General features: G+C 39.2%; 1 long non-coding RNA gene across 2 annotated transcripts in view; it reads left to right on the top strand.

Moving 5' to 3' along the window:
• LOC118888492 overlaps positions 1-22105 on the top strand; it is a 109089-nt gene that overhangs the window by 67487 nt on the left and 19497 nt on the right. The window lies entirely within an intron of this gene.

Genomic DNA, 22105 nt, shown 5'->3' with positions numbered 1-22105 from the left:
TTTGGATTAAAACTTAAAATCAAAATTATTTTCAAATTAGCACTCATATAAACACATAAATCTGAATGAGAAAAAAACCACCTAATAACTATGAGACTAATTGAAAGACTATATTTGGTAGATTATTTAGGAAGAAGGATACAAACATTTGTTTCCAAACAATGACATATTTATCAGACCATATTTACTTACGAGTAATATTACTCATATTTACTTACGAGTGTCTTTTAATATCAAGAATGGGGCTGTAGGAGAAAGCTTTATTAAAGTCTCCCAAATAGGCTGAAATATTCTTTGGCAATCAAATAATTATTGAAAAACAGCAACTGGCTGGGCAGACAAACGATTCAAAGACATATGGATAAAATATTAGTTTAGCTTTTAAAAATGACTAAGTTTCTTGGCAAATATATTTGTGGAAAATGGGGATTTGATGACATTAAACTTCTAGAGATTAATTTGGAAACAAATACCACAGTGATTTTCTCTGTTGCTAACCACTGTACATATATGTGAGTGTGTGTGTGTGTGTGTGTGTGTGTGTGTGTTAGTGCACTCGCACAGAATTATAATAACTGATTCCTTTAGGCTATGACTAAATTCCTTATACCAGCCTTGAAGGTTCTCCTTGGTTTGTCATGTCTAATCTACTTTTTAAATCGAATTTTCCACTACTTCCCTATTGTTGGAAGTTTGGGGAATACCCATTGCTTTCCTTTCATCCAAGTTCAAATCAATTAGAATGGACACAGGAAGCCAGATGGAAATCAAGATAGCTTTATTGGTGGTAAAACCAAATTGGAGAATGTGTTAGGGCTTCCTATTGCCGCATTCTGAATTAAACTCAACCACCCAGTTTCAGGAACAAAAGTTGAAACAGAGCAGAAGCCAGGCTGGACTGGCTAGCCTTTTCTGCTAACCCCATGGAGACTGGAATCTAGAACAATGCTGGTGGCCCAAGGGAAGTGGGGAGGACATGGCAGGCCCCATTGCTTTATTATTACAGTGACCCTGTACTGTGGCTAGTGTGCACCAAAAAAAAAACCCATCAGGCTCTCACAGTTCTCCACATTCACTCCAGTAACCCCCTGTTAGGGACCAGAGTGGAAGTTTCCTCTCTTTTAGAGAAGTGTGAGGCCTAGGAATCCTGCAGACAACTGCAGCAGCTCTCTGCCATAGCCAAAGTGCTCAGTTTGCTGTCCCGGTACCAGCAATTTTCATGGGGTTCCCTTCACCTGGAAAGCCCTTCATACTCCTCTTCACCAAATCAAACTCAGTCTACTTTTCAGCCTAGTTCCAATCTGCCTTCTTCTGTGAAATCTTCCCTGACCAACCCAAACCAGTCATCTGACATGGATTCATCTCCTTCTCTTAGTTGGAGTCTGAAAGGCAGAAAGCATAGTGGTTGAGCAATGGGCTCTGGGCCAGACTCCTTGTGTTCAGATCCTGCCTCTAACTCATTTGGTCTAGTCTCTTCACCTTTCTTGGTCCCAGCTTCCTCCTCTGAAAAAGTGGACATGATCATAATAAAGGCGATACTATCCAACTCATAGCTTTTAGGGAGGATTAAATGGGATGAGCCATGTAAGATACCTAAGTCATGGCCCAGCACATGCTAAATGCACAATAATTGTTAGCTTTTTTTATCAGCTGATTTTATATCCCAGTAGAGCTTAGTAAAGAGCTATGATAGTAACATCTCAAAATAAGCTTGCTTCTCAGTTTCAGGAAAATAGATACCTTTAGATTGTAGAATCCTCCTTAATGATCATTCCTCCCTCTAAACAGGCCCTATGTGTAGAAGTGAAATGTAGGAATTTGCTCATTTCTTGGATGTGACATTCAGTATGCAGGAGGGGAAAAAAACATGAAGAAAGACCACTCTCTCTTTAGCCAAATAAGTGGAGCCACCTTATTTAGGGCCTGGGATTAAATGTTTTAATTACCATCCTGCTAAAAGCAGGCATGACAGCATCTTAACCTCTCTCTCAGGAAGGACAAGCCACACAAAGGGGTCATTTCAGAAACTAATTAGCTGCTGCCAGCTGCTACTCTTTGCATAGTTTCCAATTCTTGGGAGTCTTCTCTGCCCACTCTTTTCGCCCACACATCCTCCTCCTTACACTTCGTGGTAGCCTTGGATATGTTAGCTTGAGGGAGCAGGGACTGAATAGGCACAGTCAAAACTCCAGGTGTCACTGAGGCCTTGAACTTCCTTACCGTCGGGCCTGTTTAAAGCTCTTACTTTTGGAGTACTATGTGGTTGACTCTCTCCAAAGAGATATACAGTCTTAGAGGGTTAGGTTAAAAATGCTACTTATTTAGAAAAAGACCACATTTTTACTACATTTATGTCATGTTATTTATCCCCATAAGCCACCTTGATGAATAATTTATTCTTCATAATAATAATGAAGCAGGCACTAATTCATGGGAGTGGGAGGAGGCACACATTAGGAAGCAGTTTTGAATTAATATAAGTTTTCAGCTGAGTATAAAGTCCCCAAGAAGCATATATACTCTTCAGGATTTTATCAATTCTGATGGCTAAATTAGGGATCATAAGAGGAAGCAGAGAAAAGTCTGGATTTCATCAGGAGACCTCAAAGGGCCCTCTCCTGCACGAGGTATCAGGTCAAAGTGTGGGAGACGTGGGTAGAGGCAGCTATTCTGGGATTTAAAATCAAGTACATATCCCTGCTAAAAATTCACACCCTGAATCTAATAATGAGAAAACATCAGAGCCAAATTGAATGGCATGCTACAAAATATCTAGCCTATAATTCTCAAAAGTGTGAAGGTCAAGAAATTAGGAGTTTGGGATTAACAGATACACACTACTGTATATGAAATAGATAATAAGAAACAACAAGGACCTACTGTATAGCACAGGGAACTATGTTCAATATCTTGTAATAACCTTGTAATAATCTATAATGGAAAAGATTTGGAAAAAGAAGATATATATAACTGAACCACTTTGATGTACACCTGAAACTAACACAACATTATAAATCAACTATGCTTTAATAAAAAAAGAAAGAAAAGCAGAGAAAGACTAAGGAATTGTCCCAGGTTAAAGAAGACTAAAAAGCATGACAACTAAATTCATGATCTCGGATGGGACCTGTGTAGGGGTAAAAATCTATAAAGGACATTGAGACAATTTATAAAATTTTAATATGGACCATGGATTAGATAATGGTATTGTATCAATGTTAAATTTCCTGATTTGGATAATTTCATGATAGTTCAGTAGGAGAATGTCCTTGCTTTCAGAAAACATACACCAAAGTATTTAGGGGTATAGCTGAGCACAATTTCTCTAACTTATTCAAAAATGGTTAGGAAGAACAATTGGTGAATCTGTATGAAGGGTAAACTATTGCTGCAACTTTCCTGTAAGTTTGAATTTATATCTAAATAAAAAGTTTTCCCTAAAAGTCAATCCAGATAATTTAGACCTGTAATTACTACATTTAGCATAGTACCTAAGTTATACTAAGTGCTCAAAAATAATTTATTGAATGAATATTGTAATGGCTTTCAAATGGCCCTGTGGACCTAGCTTTCTAGTCACAGGACTTCATAACCAATTTAACTACCAGAAAATTCCAAATTCTTTTTTTCTTCCTGAACATAAATTATATACTTTCAGATTTCTTATCTAACCCTCACCCCCATAAAGGATGTCAGCAATATTTTTTTTCAAAAAGAGAGTAGCCAGAACAGGGAGGCAAGGAAAAGGAAATCCTATTACTTTATCACTACGCAAGTGATATTGCTGCTGGATTAAGTATTCTAATTTTCCAGACCTTATGGTTTTATATCTTCAAAGAAGAATCTGTGCTACTTGCTTTTCTGGTGAAAAAAATTCTTTGAGCCATTATATGCCTTTAATACTATGCAGTGCTTCAGAATTTAAAACTCCTGTCAACCTGAAAAGGTTATAGAGCGGGATTTTCACTTTTATTCCCCTTCTTTTCAGCTCTCATTCCACACTTGTGAACGCTATCAGCACATATACATACTATAAGCTTTCTTTTGGGCCTTTCTCTTTGCTCATCATCTCAAAAAATGCATTCCCTGATGTTCAAAACGTACCTGATGTTCACAACTAGACCTCGGTATTATTATAAGCTGGTCAGACATTCACAGCCAGGCCATTTTGTTCTGTTGGACATAAACAATCTCACAGAATACCAAACTCAGATAAAGTTACTCTGAGACCATAATAAAATGAAACAGAACAAGGTTACTTCATAATATTGTCTAAGCACAGACAGAATCAAAGTCACTGTGCCTCTTACAAAATACCCAATCATAGCATTGCCCCCACTTTCTGACAGCATCTAATCTAGAGCAGATCTCTGCTTCCTTGGTCCCTCCCCCAAATCATCTATCCAAAGCCCAAATCCTATAATAGTTTCTTTCTCCGTACTCTTACTGAGACACCCCACAGTCCCTCATGATGTGTGTTCTTTGTCTGCAATGAGTAAAATTGCAACTTTTTAAACTACGGGTGTGTTCTTGGTTGTCTTTGACTGAAGGGCAAGGACATGCTGTTCTGGGGGATATTCTTCATTCAATCTACAAATACTTGATAGTTGTATTAGAAGTACCTAAAGCAGGTATGTTCAGCCTCTTGTTTCATCTAATCAGGAAGTATTTATTGGTCATGTTCATTTGTTCATTCAAAAATATTTATTAAGCATTTACTCTATACCAGGCACTGAGCTAAGTGCTGCAGATAAAGAAATATTTAAGACATAGTTTACTTTCTCAATGAGCTCACACTCTGGTAGGCAAGACTAACACAGAAAAACATAAGCTTCAGTACAGTATGTAAATTGTATGTTGGAAGTAAGAGCCAGGTAGTGGTTTGCAAAAAGGGCAGGATTACTCTACTTGGGTGGAACATGAAACACTTTTATGAAAGAAAAGGTATTTAGCTGATCTCGAAAGATGATCAGTGTTGACCAATTGGACAGGGGAAGAGGAGGTATTCTAGACAGAGAGGAGGCACGTGAAGTAAATCGAGTGACTGGAGCGCTTGGAATGAGAGAGTGGACTGCAAAGAGAAGTCTGGAGAGGGAGTCTGGGGAAGGCCCAGGTCATGGTGGGCTTAGTGGATTTAATCTCCCAGTAGCAAGGAGATCGCCAGAATTCATGGGGGAAGCAATATAAATACTATAAGCTGTGGCCCATGCATTCAACGAGTTTACATTCCTGTTGGTGAAATGAAACTCACACATAAAAAAACAACCAGAGAGTAGCACAAGCAATATAGAATTAAAGCACCCGCATCCTCTTCCTCTACCCTGGAAATTGCTTGTAAATAGTTCCCATACAACTCTTTGCCAGAGGGCACTCTCTGGGCAGAGGAGCTTGCTTGGTCTGCATGTGGGAGATTTCAGAAGTGCTGTGTTAACTTTCGCCCTTTCCTCATGTTGACCTTGAACTGATAAGGGGTGGGAATTAGTGTATAAATATCTCAGTGTCCTCAGCTCTCAGTAGGACAATTCTGAGACATGTTTTACACAATGTCTCAGAAAGTGCCCAGTGAGATGGAGCCCTGGGTTTCCCACAGCAGTAACACTTTCATTTATACACTTTTTATCGGTTTTCCTTCCTTCCTTCCTTCCCTCCTTCAGCATGTTTCTGGAGATCATACCTCCTCTCCCAATAAACTACTTGTGCCCAAATCCTTGCTGAGGGTCCACTTTTTCAAAACCCCAAACTAAGACAAAGATGAAGTAATAAATTATGTGTTACAGTCTCTATTGACTCTAGGAACTTCTGGAAGAACCCATTCTGTTCTCCCTTTATCCTCCAAACAGTGTGCCTCACCCTTCTGCCCCTACAACCTTGTGCCATACATTGCTCATGACTTTGCCCCTAGGTAGGTAACAGTCTATATTCACAGTGTTGATGGTCCTGGGGAGACTCAGCCTGAAAAGCTCCCACTCCCATGCAAAGCTGCTTTTATTCTGGTATCCGCTAGGCGAGTGATTTGGCTGCCTTTCAACTTTCAGATAAAATCGTCACATTTTGGGGGCACTGAGACCATTGCCAGTCACTGTAGCTTCCTAAATATTCATAAGTATAACAGCTGGGGCTTGGTAAACACATTTTTCCAGACAGTGGTCGTTCGGAATTCTCTGAGTAATGACAACCTTAGTACTGGGATCAGCTATAAATTTATTCATCTAAACATCAAGGTCATGGACCCACTGAGACTCAAGAAGAACACTTGAGCCTGTTTCTCTGAAGCAAATATTAATGAGCCGGATGTCTATTCTTGAGCCAGCTCACATTCCAATTATTATTAGCGGCTTGCATCAGTAAACTTGTATTTAGCATGACACCTGTTGCAAAGAGGATCATGTTTCTTTATGCCTGTAACAACAATTTAAATCTCTAGGAGCAGTCAGACTTTGACATTGAATCTATTCCTATAACAGCATTGACTGGAAAATCTTTTTGGCATGGTCAGATAGAGTGAGAACTAAGACCAAAACAAGAAATTGGAATGTGATGCCTTTTCAAATGACTAGCCAAGAGCTAGTAAGAATTGTGAAAGTATGTATTAAAAATGGAATTTACTAAATTCCATTTATTTATTTATAAAATCAATATATAAATATAAAAATCAATAATGGGGATGGTGGTTAAGTGGGCATATACTTTTATTAAAACTCATTGAACTGTACACATAAAATCTGTGCATGTTGTTGCATGTAAATTATACCTTCATAAAGTTGATTAAAATTAATACACTTTATATATAGAAGCAATAACAAGTTAGAAAATATAATGGAAGAGAAGACCCCATTTAAAACAGCAAATAATAAACCAAAATAAATAAAATATAATACCTAGTTGGAAACTTATTTTTAAAAACTCCAAAACCTATATGAGAAAAACTATAACACACTTCTGAAATACACAAAAATACACAGGAACAAATAAAAAGACGTACCATATTCTGGTTAGGAAAATGTATATCACTAAGATGTCAGTTCACCTTAGGTTAATTCCTTAGTTCACATACTAACTGAATATTTAATAGTATTGAAGAATTATTGTTAATTTTTGGATGTGATAATGGTATTGCAAAAGAATCCTTATCTTTTAGCAATACATTTTGAAATATTTATGAATAAAATAATATGATTGTCTGGGTTTTGCTTCAAAAAACTCCAGTGGTGGGGAGAGGGGAGAAGTGGTTGAAGGTATAGATGAAACAAGATGACCATTTTCACGTCAAATAGTTAGATAAAAAAGTGTAAGTAGTCTGTTTTTAAATAAATCAAATTCTATTTACAGATATCATTATAATTTTCTCTTTTCCCTCCTTACAGTGGTTGACCAGACAAACAAAACCTGAAAAATATATATCAGTATTTCCCAAAACCAAAAGGAAAGGAAAGGAAACAAAAAGGAAAGAAAGGGAAGGAAAGGAAGGAAGGGTAAGGAAAGAAGGAGGAGTAAAGAAGGAAGGAAGGGATGAAGAGGAGGCGAGAGGGAAGAAAAAACGTTTATATGATCAAGTAAGGTTGGAATATATTTCAGATATTTTCTTACTCTAATAGATTCACAGTGCACATTAGCCAGTGATTCTTTTTTTTTTTTCTCTCTTTTATTTATTTATTTATTTATTTATTTATTTATTTATTTATTTATTTATTTTGGGCTGTGTTGGGTCTTCGTTTCTGTGCGAGGGCTTTCTCTAGTTGCGGCAAGCGGGGGCCACTCTTCATCGCGGTGCGCGGGCCTCTCACTATCGCGGCCTCTCTTGTTGCGGAGCACAGGCTCCAGACGCGCAGGCTCAGTAGCTGTGGCTCACGGGCCTAGTTGCTCCGCGGCATGTGGGATCTTCCCAGACCAGGGCTCGAACCCGTGTCCCCTGCATTAGCAGGCAGGTTCTCAACCACTGTGCCACCAGGGAAGCCCCGCCAGTGATTCTTAATCAGGTGAATATCAGAACTATCCAGAGAGTGATATTTTTTTTCTCTTATTCCGTAGATCTGGGTGGGGCCCAGTCATCTGTAGTTTTTTAAAGTTCCCCAGGTGACTCAAACATACATTTTTGAGTGGGAGTCACTATGAGCATATAAAATACCTAGAAAATTCCTGCAGTCAAGAAACTTGTTTGATATTACTTACCTTGATATTTCCAAAACTTATGTTACCAAGGAACCCTTTTATCGTATAACATTTATTAAGATCTCCCCAAACCAGTAGTCTGTAACAGGCAGTAAAACACAAGCTCAAGCTTCCTTGAATGCTATGTAAACAGTAGGAGCTTGGATTAGATTACCTCCAAGGTATCTTCTAGCTATAAAATTTGCAAATTGTAAGGCCCAGATCTCTAGGGGTGAAAAGTAACTACCAACATAATTAACTTGTACCTTTATATTCAGCCAAATGATTCCCCCAATCAATAATATACTGATGAATTTAGATGTACTTTTAGTCCATATTTTTGATAGCTTTGTGTCTTCCAAACTTGCTCCCCTATTTCATCCCCTACCTTTCAGCTTAAATATATCATCCGAGTAAGATTAGTAAAGTCTTTCCAATGTCTTTCTCACTTTTTAGTGGAAGAAATAGAATTTATGGCACTACCTTGAAAAATAAACTCTGCCAATAGGATGTTTATAGCTTTCAAAAAGAAAAGTTTAAGAAAGTAGCTTTTTATTGACCCCTCCAATTAAAAAGCAAACATCAATGGGAGCAGAGCCCTTTGGGAATTAATGGTTGTTGCTAGGGTGACCAACCATTCTGGTTTGCCAGGGACCGAGCTGTTTCCCTGGATGCAGGACTTTCAGTGCTAAAACAAGAACAATCTCAGACAAGTCAGGACAGTTGTTGCCAACTGCTGTTTGAAAAGGATGGAGAAGGTGTGCACTTTTCCCCGTGGTTCACTACGCAATTGCTTTTATCTTCTGGACTTTTTCTACTCCTACCATTATAGTGGCTGACTGTGGCTCAGTGTCATTCATTCCATTATTACCTTTTTTTGCTGTGGGAGTTGAAGGGCTGCATGTTTTTCAGTTTTACTTCTATTTTCTCTGAGTTTTAATCTGTCGTCCCATGGCAACAAGAGGCATAGAGAGCTGGAGAAAGCATGCTTGGCTGATGTCCATTTACATGACAACTGTGCTATATGTGGGTGGGGATGCAGGGGCAGGGAGAGGCACACATTGGAAAACATGATGTTGACTGGGAGTCACCGAACATAACTTTACTTATCACTGCGCAATAAGCCAGCTGGTACCCAATTTGCATTGTCCCTTATTGATTGATTAATTGATTGAAACAAGCAGAAAGCCAAAAGCTTATTTTGGATGCATTAAAAAAATTCCTTCCCCAATCCTCACTCCTAATTTATTTGTTGTTTACTTGGTTCTAAGGGCACCAAGTACCAATCACACTGGAAAGTTAATGCTTTTCTAGCGGTTTATTGCCACCGTCCTAGCTAAGTTTATTGGACTGTAAAAGCACCAGAGGTGATAGATTATTGGTTAGAATTTTTATTGGTAAGTCACTGAGCCAGAAGTAGTTAAGTGTTACACAGAATAACAAGCCTGCCTCTGCTTTCCAGGTAGCAATTGTTTTTTGTTGTTGTTTTGGTTTGGGTTAGGTTGGGTTTAGGTTTTTTTTTAAATACCACACATTTATTATCTCCCAGTTTCTGTGAGTCAGGAATTCAGGCACAGGTTAACTGAGCCCTCTGGCTCAGGAACTCTCATAGGCTGCAATCAAGACGTGGACTGTGGCTGTAGTCTCGCTGGGGAAGGATTCACTTCCAAGCTCACTCACGTGGTTGTTGGCAGGATTCAGTTTCTTGCAAGTGTTTGGACTGAGGACCTCAATTGTTTGCTGGCTCTTGACTGGAGGCCACCAGGAATTTCTTGTCACATCGGCCTCCCCAGCATGGCAGCTTGCTTCATCAAAGCCAGCAAGAGGGTCTGCTAGCAAGAAGGAATTCACAGTCTTGGAACTATCATGGAAGTATCATCTCATCACCATATTCTATTTGTTAGAGGCAAGTCACTAGGTCCAGTTCACACTCAAGGAGAGAGGATTACATTCCGGTGTGAATACTAAGAAACAGTGATCATGGGGTGAGGGGCATCTTAGATGTAGTTGCTTCCATTTAGCAATTTTGGAAGCAGCATAGCAAAGTGGTTGTCTGAACTGCCTCTGAAGCCTTGTTTGGATTCCTGGCATTGCAACCTCATAGCTGTATGGCCTTGAAAAAGTTACTTAACCTTTCTAAGCTTCAGTTTCCCCATCTGTTAATTCAGAATAGTAACAGTACTTAGCTCTCAGAGCGGTTGTGAGGATTAAATTTAAATGAAATTACTCATGTACACGTTTAGCATGGTGCCTGGCATGCAGTAGGTACTCAGAAATGTCCCTTGTCTTAGCCAGGGTTTCCTAGCAGCACCCTGAGAGACAGGCAGATGGGTTAGGGAGCAGGGCAGAAGAGGAAGTCAAGCCAGGCTGATAGCTCAGCAAAAATCCTGCAAGGGTTAACTTCAGCCTGATCCTGCAGAGGAACTCTCAGTGTGAGTTAGCCCTCCGAGGTGTATCATCTTGAGGTCAGGCAGTTGTGCTTTCATACTCCCATGCTCGATATCAACAACTGGTCAACAACCACCCACCCCAAGGTAGAGTGGGGGGATGAAAGCTCCCAGCACTAGCCCTCTGACCCTCTACTGGCAAAGCAGCTCCAGTAGCCTGAGGGCAGCTCTCTGAAGACGAGCTGCCACAGGCACTGGCCTGGCAATTCAAAGAACGCTGACATTGATGGAGGGAGGCCACAGAATAGGAAAATGGCAAAAAGGGATCTGGGTGGAGCGCTGATATTGTCCAATACGTTACCCAATTTAAAAAAGGAGGTTCCAGGCTGAGCAGGGGGATAAAACAAGTTCACAGAAAACTGTAATTAGATGCAAAATGTAATCATTGCTGTAATTGAAGTTTCAGATGGGGTCTTGGCAGAATTTTCAGCCAGATTTTTACAAGAGAAGATAGGAGAGAAGGCATCCAAAATGATATTGAATATTGATCAAAATTTTAACAAGCAGAGATGAGGGTAGTGGTATGAACAAAGGCATGGAGATAGGGAATATGGGAACAGATTTAGGGAACAAGTAATTCAGTTTTCTTGTAGGGTATAGAGGGAGAGTAGGGGGGAAAAGCCAAGCATAGACGGGTTGGGGATAGATCACAAAGAAGCTTGAATGTGGGGATGATAAATTTGCACTTAACTGAGAAGGAACTGGGGAGCCATTAAAGGTTTTTGAACAAGGAAGCTATCATTGCTCTACTTTAGGAAATTAATTTGACTTTGCTGAATGTGATGGCTTAGAGTAAGAAAGGAAAGATGGGGGAGAGAAATTAGAAGCTTATTACAAAAGCAATATGAGTGATCGTGAGGATTGGGAGTAGGGTAGTGAGAATGGAAACGGGGCAGACGCAGATGTTACAAAGGCAGAGAGCTTACAGATTTGGCAATTGACTGGATGAAGTGAGGAACAAAGAACAGGCTTCCAGCCTTTGAGAAAGGAGATAATTTGTGGGAGAACATAATGAATTTATCTCGGGGCCTGTTGAGTTTGAGATGTTGTTGGATTATGCAGGGAGTGATGTCCATCAGGAAGCTGTGAACATAGGGATAGAGCTTGAGGAAATAATTGAATTAAGAGATAGAGGTTTGGCAGATGAAAGCATGGACACTGATGAACTCAAGGTTCAAAAGTGAGAAAAAAATAACGACCAGTGGCAGTCTTGGAAAGCATTTAGGAGCAAGAGGGGGAAGAAAATCAGTGCAGAACACAGAGAAGGAGCATGCAGAAGTAGAATGAAGAGGCTTCAGTGTCATAAAAGTCAGGAGAAGAGAGAGGCTCAAAGAGAACAACATGAAAAAAATGGAGAGATGGAGAGGAATCGGGAGAAGGAGACAGCAGTAGGATTGACAATTAGCAGTTCATCTGTGACATTTGGTGAGTGGTTTCAGTGGGGCGGCAAAAATGGAATCCACACTTCAAAGGGATAAGCAATGAGCAGGTTATGAGAATTTTTTCAAGAAGTCTGATTGCAGTGAGTTTGGCAGCTTGTGAGAGGTAGGGTATAATTATTTTTCATACAGGATAAACCTAAAAATGTAAGCAAGGGGAAGGGACAATAGAACAGGAGTAATTAAAATATAGATTGATGGAGCCAGATCTAAAGTATCACCAGAAGAGACTGAGGTCAAGAGAATATATGTATTCTTGCTGTCCTAGCCAGCACTGGTCAGGTAAACAACCCATTACAGCTTCCTGTGGTTGACGTAGTTGTCATCCCCCGCCCCCATCTCATTCCCTTTAAACTCCGAATCTTTCAAATTTTTACTCAAATAGTGTCTCTAGTAAAGTGTCTAATTTCAGATGAAGTTTGCCATTTGAGAGAGTAATTTGCAAAAGATGACTATAGCAGGGTGAGGAATAGCGGATGCGTGACTAGCAGTGAAAGCTCACAAATCCACCCACCACACTCATCATTATGGAGGAGAGCAATTACCCTAGAACGAAATGCAATTTCCACGTCTAATTTTTGGTTTCTGTGTTAACTAAAGGTTACACCAGCACACAGATAAAATATCCTTCAGTTGAACTTCATATGCCCAGTCACTCGAGATAACTCTAAAGGTAAAGATCTGGGGACAAGTTTATTAGTCAGAGGCTCTAAATAGAGTCAAAACTGAAAGAATCTTAAAAGTAGTCACTATATGATCTTCAATATGTTTTTGTTGTTGTTGTTTGTGTTTCTTTTCTCAGATACTAGGAGAAGGGATTTGGGGTTCTAAAGGGAGCCTGGGAATGAAGAAAGTAAAGCTACCTCTGTGACATTATTACAGTTTTCCCAGAGTATCATCCTGAATTACAAACATGAAATTAAGCTTCTTAGATGAAGCAAGGCTCTGCCTCATGCATACAGTGACAGTGGCAGCTGTGTTCCCCTGTTAAGGGATTAGTAGTGGTGGTGGTGATAGTGACCTCTGAAAGCTGTGCAGAGCCATGCTGCACTGTGTAGTCACTTTCCTGCTGCTAAATTTATATGTGCCATGGTTAAAAACTTGGAATTAATTTAGCCATATCGTATGTGCATGAGGTAGTTTCTTTTCACCAATCTGTAGCCTATAAGGAAAAATACCTAAGGACCAAACAGTGCAACAGGAAAAAAAATTCACACACATAAGTTGAGAAAACATTGCTGAAATTAAAAAGCCTTTGAATATACAAATGGGAATGACATGATATATCCCAGGAAAATTTGATACTGAATGAGCATGCCAGTTATTAATCTCTCAGCTCCAAATATACCCTTCTTTTATATTCCACTTGGTGATGCTGTGGCTGAGACTCTGGAAATCACATTTTTCATTTGCCAGATGGTTTCTTGTTAGGCTCTACCAATATTGGAAGGCAGGAGGAGGGAGCATCCTTCCTTCTCTTTGTATGATACTCCCCATCAGCATAGAACCAGCAAAGGTACTTTATTGGTTCCTGTCTCCAGCTTCTTTTGGTATTTCCCTTACTGACTGGTCTTGCCCCTTTGAGATAACAGCAGCAGCCAGAAGTGTACACTCTTCAGAGGTCTGAGGTTCAACTCTTCAGGGTCTCTTCAAGCTCCTGAAGTAACAACACCAGCCAACCAGCCAGGCAGCACCCCATTCTTGGAGACTGGAGTCCCCTCCTCCAAGCTTTTGGGTTCTGATCACCTCCTCCCTTTATTTTCCCAGTCTTAGAAGTGATCGCTGTTTTCCACAGGTATAACCTCTGGGTTCCCTCAGTGTCCTCCTTTTGTTCTTTCAGCCCTCTTACACCCATGCAAAGTTCCCTATATTAAATACCCTCTGTTGAAATACCTAGCATGATGTCTGTTTTAATGACTGGACCCTGACTGATAGAATGAGCAAGAACAAAGCATATCCCAGTAAATTTCCTAGACTTCAAAAACAAAGTGTCCTGTGGGCAGTAAAACATAAAGATAAAATCACCTACAAGGGAAAAAAAAAATAAGATTGACTTTTGACTTCTCAGTAATATTCAACCCTAGAAGATAGTAAATACAACAATGCCTATAAGCTTCTAAGAGAAAAAAGAGCCCTGAGAAGATTATAACCATCTAAAATGTTGTTCAAGTGTAGAGCCCACAGATAAATATTTTCAGACATATGAGAATTCAGGAAATATATTCCTTTAAAATATTCTTGATGAAACTAAAATAAGGAATTTTCTCAAACAAAAGATGGAGAGTCTATGACAAATGAACTGGCAACAGGCATTAACTTCTCTTAAATATATCCCTCAGAAACTAACACACCATTGTAAAGCAATTGTACTCCAATAAAGATGTTAAAAATATATATATATGTAGACTGCAAATGTAAAATATGGCAATAAGCCAAAAATTTACTAACAAAACTCAAGAAGTAGAGGAGATACATTTTCTAACAAATTGTCAACTGTTTGTAGAAATGCAGTAGACTTTTATACATTTTTTTAATTCAGGAAACCTGCCAAACTTTTAACTCTTATAAATTATAAATTCTGTCAGATTTTCTACATGTCACATCATCTGCTATAATGACAGCTTTTCCTTTTTTCAATACTTATACATTAAAATTGTTTTCTTGTTTGGTTGCACTGGCTAGGATGTCCAGTACAATTGAATAGAAGGGGTGATAGAAGGCCCCTTTGTCTTTTTTTTTTTTTTTTTGGATCTTAATGGTAATCCTTTCATTTTGTCACCATTAAGTGCAATAATTGCTATCAATATTGATAGATGTCTTTTATCAGGTAAGAGAAGGTCCCTTTTATTTCTAATTTGCTGACTGTTATGATCATGAGTATGTATTAACTTTATTATCAGACCAATTTTCTGTATCCATGTGGTTTTTCACCTTTAAATTGTCAGTGTGGTGAATTACATTGATCAGTTTTCTAATATTAAATTAATCTTGCATTTATGGAGTAAACTAAACATGGTCATCTTTTTAAACCTTACTAAATTCAGTTTGTTAATATAGTGTTTGGAGTTCCTATATCTATATTCTTCATTGAGAACAGCCTGTAATTTTCCTTTCTTGTACTATCCTTGATTTGTGTTTGGAGTCAAGGTTGTGCTAGCTTCATCAAATGAGTTGAGGTGCATCCCCTCTTTCTCTGCTTATCTTATGGTCTGCCATATAATAAGTTTTTATAAGTGTTCTCTATGTGCATGAAAAAAATGTGCTTTCTCCAGTTTGGGCCTGCAGTGTTCCATGAATGTCCACTGGACCAAGCTTCCTGATTGTCACATTAAAATCTTCCATATCATTACTGATTTTTCTGCTTAATTTGTCAATTCCTGAGAAAGATGTGTTAAAATTTCCCTATCAATGTAGTGGATTTCTTTATTTCACCTTGTTTCATATTCTTACATATATTAGGCACATATAAATTTAGAAGGTTTATACTATCTTGATGATACCCTCCTCCTGAACCCTAATATTATCTCTGATTGCCACTCTTCATGCTTACATGTTTGTCCAGTATTTTATTTATTTATTTATTTATTTTTGGCTGTGTTGGGTCTTTGTTGCTGTGCGCAGGCTTTCTCTAGTTGCGGCGAGGGAGGGCTACTCTTCATTGTGGTGCGCAGGCTTCTCATTGCGGTGGCTTCTCTTGTTGTGGAGCACGGGCTCTAGGCGTGTGGGCTTCAGTAGTTGTGGCTCGCGGGCTCTAGAGCACAGGCTCAGTAGTTGTGGCACATGGGTTTAGTTGCTCCGTGGCATGTGGGATCTTCCTGGACCAGGGCTCGAACCCATGTCCCCTGCATTGGCAGGTGGATTCTTTTTTTTTTTTTTTAACATCTTTATTAGAGTATAATTGCTTTACAAGGTTGTGTTAGTTTCTACTGTATAACAAAGTGAATCAGCTATATGTATACATATGTCTCCATATCTCCTCCCTCTTGCGTCTCCCTCCCACCCTCCCTATCTTGCCCCTCTAGGTGGACATAAAGCACCGAGCTGATCTCCCTGTGCCATGCGGCTGCTTCCCACTAGCTATCTATTTTACATTTGGTAGTGTATATATGTCCATGCCACTCTCTCACTTCATCACAGCTTACCCTTCCCCCTCCCTGTGTCCTCAAGTCCATTCTCTACGTCTGCGTCTTTATTCCTGTCCTGCCCCTAGGTTCATCAGAACCATTTTTTCTTTTTTAGATTCCATATATATGTGTTAGCATACAGTATTTGTTTTTCTCTTTCTGACTTACCTCACTCTGTATGACAGTCTCTACAAATGACCCAATTTGTTCCTTTTTATGGCTGAGTAATATTCCATTGTATATATGTACCACATCTTCTTTATCCTTTCATCTGTCGATGGACACTTTGGTTGCTTCCATGTCCTGGCTATTGTAAATAGTGCTACAATGAACATTGTGGTACATGACTCGTTTTGAATTATGGTTTTCTCAGGGTATATGCCCAGTAGTGGGATTGTTGGGTCATATGGTAGTTCTATTTTTAGTTTTTTAAGGAACCTCTGTACTGTCCTCCATAGTGGCTGTATCAATTTACATTCCCACCAGCAGTGCAAGAGGGTTCCCTTTTCTCCACACCCTCTCCAGCATTTACTGTTTGTAGATTTTTTCATGATGGCCATTCTGACCAGTGTGAGGTGATACCTCATTGTAGTTTTGATTTGTATTCGTCTAATGATTAGTGATGTTGAGCATCTTTTCATGTGTTTGTTGGCAATCTGTATATCTTCTTTGGAGAAATGTCTATTTAGGTCTTCTGGCAGGCAGATTCTTAACCACTGTGCCACCAGGGAAGTCCCTGTCCAGTACTTCAGTTCTATCTTATTTTTCATTTTAAATATTAGACATTACTCTCTATATATTCACTTGTTTTACTGTTTTATATACCCAATTTGGATTTTATCCATTATCTTTCCTTCTTGCATTTCAGATCTTATATCTGAGATTATTTTCTCCTACTTGAAGGACAATCCTTTAGACTTGACTTTACTGAGGATCTGTTGATCCAGATGTTTTAATTTTTGTTTTTCTGAAAAAGTTTTTTATTTCATTTTCATTCTTGAAATGTAGTTTCTGTGGGTACAGAATTCTAATCTGACAGTCATTGAATCTCAGAATATTAAAGATATTATTCCACTGCTTTCTGGCTTCAATTGTGGCTATTGATCTAATAGCCATTCCTTATAAGTGACTATTAGTCTTTTCTCTATGGCTAATTTTGATATTTTCTCTTTGTTAATCCACAGTTTCACTAGGATATATGAAGGTGTGGATTTCTTTTTAGTTATCCTGTTTGGGATTCATTAAGACTTCATAATGAGATTTAGTGTCTGTCACCTATTCTGGAAAAATCTCATCTGTGATCTCTTTAAATAGTTCCTTTCCTCCATGTCATTTAATCTTTCTTTTATAGTTTTTATCTCCTGTTTCTGGGCTACATTCTAGGGAGTTCCTTTAGGTCTCCCACCTGTTGCTGCTACAACATATTCTTCTGATGGCTAAGCCTGTTTCCTCCCATGCTGCAGTGGTGCAGCAGGACTGGAACTCCCAGTTGCATCTTCTCTCTGTTCACGTGGGATTCATCTTCTGTCCCTCTCAGGAAACGAACTTAATTGGGGTTTGTTCCTGGAACCGTCTCTGGTTGGTAGTCCCTCACCTTGCCATCTGTTCCCAGTTTTTGTTCTCCTCCTCCAGTAGTACAGGGACAGGCCAGGAAGTCTCTGGCTAAGGAGACAGCCAATGAGAGAGTGGAATTCCAGTCACCTTTTCTAGTAGGCATCCATAACTTTATGAGTAATTCTCTTGAAACTCCCATCTTGGCTTTGAAAAAGGGGAACATCCTCCCTCAACCCAATCAGAGAAAGGATGTATGGTAATGGGTTAAAACTGCTCACTTTACAGATACTAAAGGGCAGTGGGCTCTCCCTTAGTTCTCCCTTTGTATTAACTAGGAGAAGGATGGCGTAGGGTGGATGTGGTAGTGTCTGTTTTTTTGCTGTCCACTTCATACTCCTTGCAGGGGGTTGGCTAGCCCCAACTCTAAATGGCTTGATGAACTTAGATTTAGAGTAATTAGTCTTTTGTTATCAACTTTGGGCCTTACTATAACTCCAGGGCAACAGAAGAACCCACTCAATATCTGGTTATACATCAAAGCATTATTGTTGAGAAAGGTTGATCAATCATTAGGCTACTCAACTGTAACTGTCAGTTGTATTCCCAACTGTACTTCTTAATTTACTGTGTTTAACTCAGATAACTAAATGAATGTGTTTAGAAGAATCACAATATCTTTCTGCACTCTTAGTTTTGATATAGTAATTTATCTTGTAATTTCTAAAATTGCATCTGCTCTAAGGAATAGTTTGTCAAACACTTCAGAATGCATGAAGTTTACACAATTCAGTACACCCTAGCCTCATCTTGGGTTTTCCCCCAAACAATAGCAAACCAAAACATCAACTTCTGGTTAGCTTTCCAAATTAGAGTATGTACAAGCACAGTCTATTGATTGTCTGGGATGAACACACACTGGCATCATCCATTAACAGCTCTAATTAGGGGAGCCATCAATTAAAGTAAAGCAGGCCTTGGGCTGAGAATAAACATGACAGAAAACAGGCATGATCTGCTAATTGTCTAATCACTAATGGACATTAGTGAATTGAAGGACATTATGACTCTCATAAAAACAGTGGAATTTTAAAATAAAAGGACATATGCTTATTGTAAAACAAGTTAAATAAAACAGAAGAGATAAAAATCTCTACAAATCCCCTGACTTAGAGATAAACGCTATTAATATTTTGGTAAACAACCTTATAGACATATAGATGCTTGCCTTTTGAAGGAATCACATTGTCAGTGTTTTGGGTAACTATAACACACATTACTATTTCAGATGCTTCTCAGTAGTCTCCATAACCTCTTGACATTCTTTCATTTTATAGAAGTAAGATAAATGAGTAGCCAGCGTCCATTTACAGACACTCCTGAAGGGTGGTAATAGGGGCAATCTCCAGAAGCCTGGAATGTGAAGAAGCTATAGACAATATTGAGAAGCATCCAAAAATTCAGGAGTTGCCCATAATTTTGGAGAAATTCCCCAACTTTGATAAGGAAGACTGTATTTAAAGGCATGACATTAACAAGTTAGTTTTGCCCTGTTGATCCCATGCTGGTGTTAAATCAATGGTAATTTCTTTTCGGTTTTCTTCTGTGTGGATCTTCTTTATAATTGTCTTTCTGGTGTCTCCTTTAATTGCCTAAGCAGGACTGCCACCTAGCTTCAGTTGCTAAGCTTTCAGAATGTCAGAGCTTCCATCAAATAATGAGCGGCCAACTTGAAGTTCCCTTCAAATGCCTTTGTCACTTATCACTTCAAGTGCCTTTATCCCAGGACAAAGGAGCTCTTCATTTGGACTATTATAGTTCAAGCTTTGTTATATTATCACTGCAGGCATTGAAGTTTTCAGAGGAAAGAGTAGAATGATTTATCCTTGTGTGAACAGAGGATAACGAGAACGAGCAGGACCTTTGACCACCCAGAGGATGGAGCAAAAGGGATAATGCCATGGTCCTTGGTTCAGGGTGGGGGGCAGGGGTGTCATTCTTCCCCAAGGAGATTTTAAGTTTCGTATATCACTCAGAATATCAGGTGCTTGATAATAGAAATAATTACTTGATTACTGTCAGAATCAGTGATTCTCAACCCTGACTGCACATTAGAACTACCCTGGAGGCTTTGAGACAGTACCGATGACTAGGCGCCACTTCCCGAGACACTGATTAAATTGTTCCAAAGTGTTTCTCAGGCATCAGTATTTTTAGGCTTTTCAGTGATTCTGATGAGCACACAGGGTTGCAAAGCACTGGTCGAAATGAATAGACGAGAATGGAAGTCTCATTATATGTACAGTTTAGGTTCTGCAAGATGTCAGTTTGAGCATCTTTGAGAGAAGGAAAAATGGAAAAAAGGTAGGAAATTTTCCCATTTTGGTCATTTGTGCTTTAATGCTGTTTCCTTACAGCTAGGATAACCATATAGTTTATCATCCAAATCAGGACACTTGTGAAAGTGAAAGAGGGAGCTATTCACAATTATGCCAGGACAACAGTTGTTAACTGTAACTGTCTAGGCAAACTGGGACCAGTTGCCACTCTGCTTATAGCTGTGGCCTGCCTCTCCTCTTAGTCTCAGTAATGGCCCAAAGTTAAGCTATGCTGTTGTTGATGTTTTAATATTTGCCCATTGGAAGACTTTTAAGTCACTTTTTCAAAATGTGCTTTTATCATGTGAAATTTTGGCAATTGGTTTTTGGAAAGTCATTTTTTTGGCGGGGGGGGGTGGTTAAAAAAATCTACTTTCCCAAGTTTCTTGTATCACTTCACCACCACTCTCTTGCACGATGAGGCAGGAAAGGAAACCCACATACATTGCATTTTTTCCCCCATTGTGGATACTTTTTAGGGCCTCCACCAAAGTTTAATGAGCAAGAAGTTAGAAACTACTTGTTCTAATTAAGTTTTTAGTTGTGTGTGGATTTTGCACACACATACTGGGTCCATTTCCCATTAACAAGGATAATTAAATGTTAACTGAATTTAACACATTTGTGAATTCATAGTCTTAATTAATTGCCTTTATTGATTAAGTTTGTTCTTCTGGCCAAATGAAATGTCTATGAAAGCTCTATAAAGAAGTGTCATGTAAGTGGAAGACATTATTTTATCACGGAAAGTCTGTATTTTAAAATGGGGAAGGGGGGCTTCCCTGGTGGCGCAGTGGTTAAGAATCCTCCTGCCAATGCAGGGGACACGGGTTCGAGCCCTGGCCCGGGAAGATACCACATGCCGTGGAGCAGCTAAGCTGGTGCGCCACAACTACTGAGCCTGCGCTCTAGAGCCCTTGAGCCACAACTACTGAGCCCACGTGCCACAACTACTGAAGCCCACGCACCTAGAGCCCGCGCTCCGCAACAAGAGAAGCCACCGCGATGACAAGCCCGCGCACCACAACGAAGAGTAGCCCCCGCTCGCCGCAACTAGAGAAAGCCTGTGCGCAGAAATGAAGGCCCAACGCAGCCAAAAATATAAATAAATAAATAAATAAATAAAATTTTCTTTTTTAACCTCAGAACAATTTTAGCAAATGAAATCTTATGTGGAAATTCAATAGATAAAACAAGCTAAAGACCAGCTGCTTGGGTTGAGGTGAGGAGAGGTAATTGGGGTGAGGGTGAGGGGAAAGGGCCTGTGTTTGCCTGTTCAGTCCACACCCCTCATCCCCACCCTTTCAGGATAAGGGAGCAACAAGAGAATAGAGGAGGAACTTCGGGCTTGGGAAATCTATATTGTGTTCCCAATTTCAGTCCCGGATTTCTGCTACAGCTCAAGATATTAGTTTACTTCCAGAAGTTTCCTTTATATTTGAGGGAGGATAATTGATTCTGCCATCTGCCTGCCACTCAGGAATGATATGTGAGCCAAAGGTGATAAATATGACATGCTTTGATTTCTGCCAATGACAATTTACATGAATCTAAAGTATTTTAGGTTTGTATAATAAAATTATTACTAATTATTTAAAAAGCAACAGGCCCAGAGAGAAAAAAGGAGGCAGAAATTTAGTTGTCGAGGTAAAGAATATTTTTGCAAGAATCCCACTCTCTTTATATCTTCTGTTATTCATAAAGTCAAAGTGGCAGGCCTACAATTCTGTTTGTTTCAGATTTTCTTCTTTTACAACCATTTGTCCATCAATTCGTGTATGGAGAGGCAAATTGTGGTATATCCACACAGTGGAATATTATTCAGTAATAAAAAGAGATGGACTTTTGATACACACAAAAACATGGCTGAATTTCAACATCACATTCAAGTAAAGGAGCCCAACACAAAAGATCATATACTCTGTGTCTTTCAGAAAAGATAAATCTAATCTATAGTAACAGAAAGCAGATCAGCAGTTGCCTGGGGCTGGAGGTAGGGAGGATTGACTAGAACCACG

The sequence above is a fragment of the Balaenoptera musculus genome, chromosome X (assembly GCF_009873245.2).
Source record: "Balaenoptera musculus isolate JJ_BM4_2016_0621 chromosome X, mBalMus1.pri.v3, whole genome shotgun sequence".
In the NCBI taxonomy this organism is placed as follows: Eukaryota; Metazoa; Chordata; class Mammalia; order Artiodactyla; family Balaenopteridae; genus Balaenoptera; species Balaenoptera musculus.
Note: the sequence above shows the minus strand (reverse complement) of the source record. Positions and strands in the feature narration are given on the sequence as shown.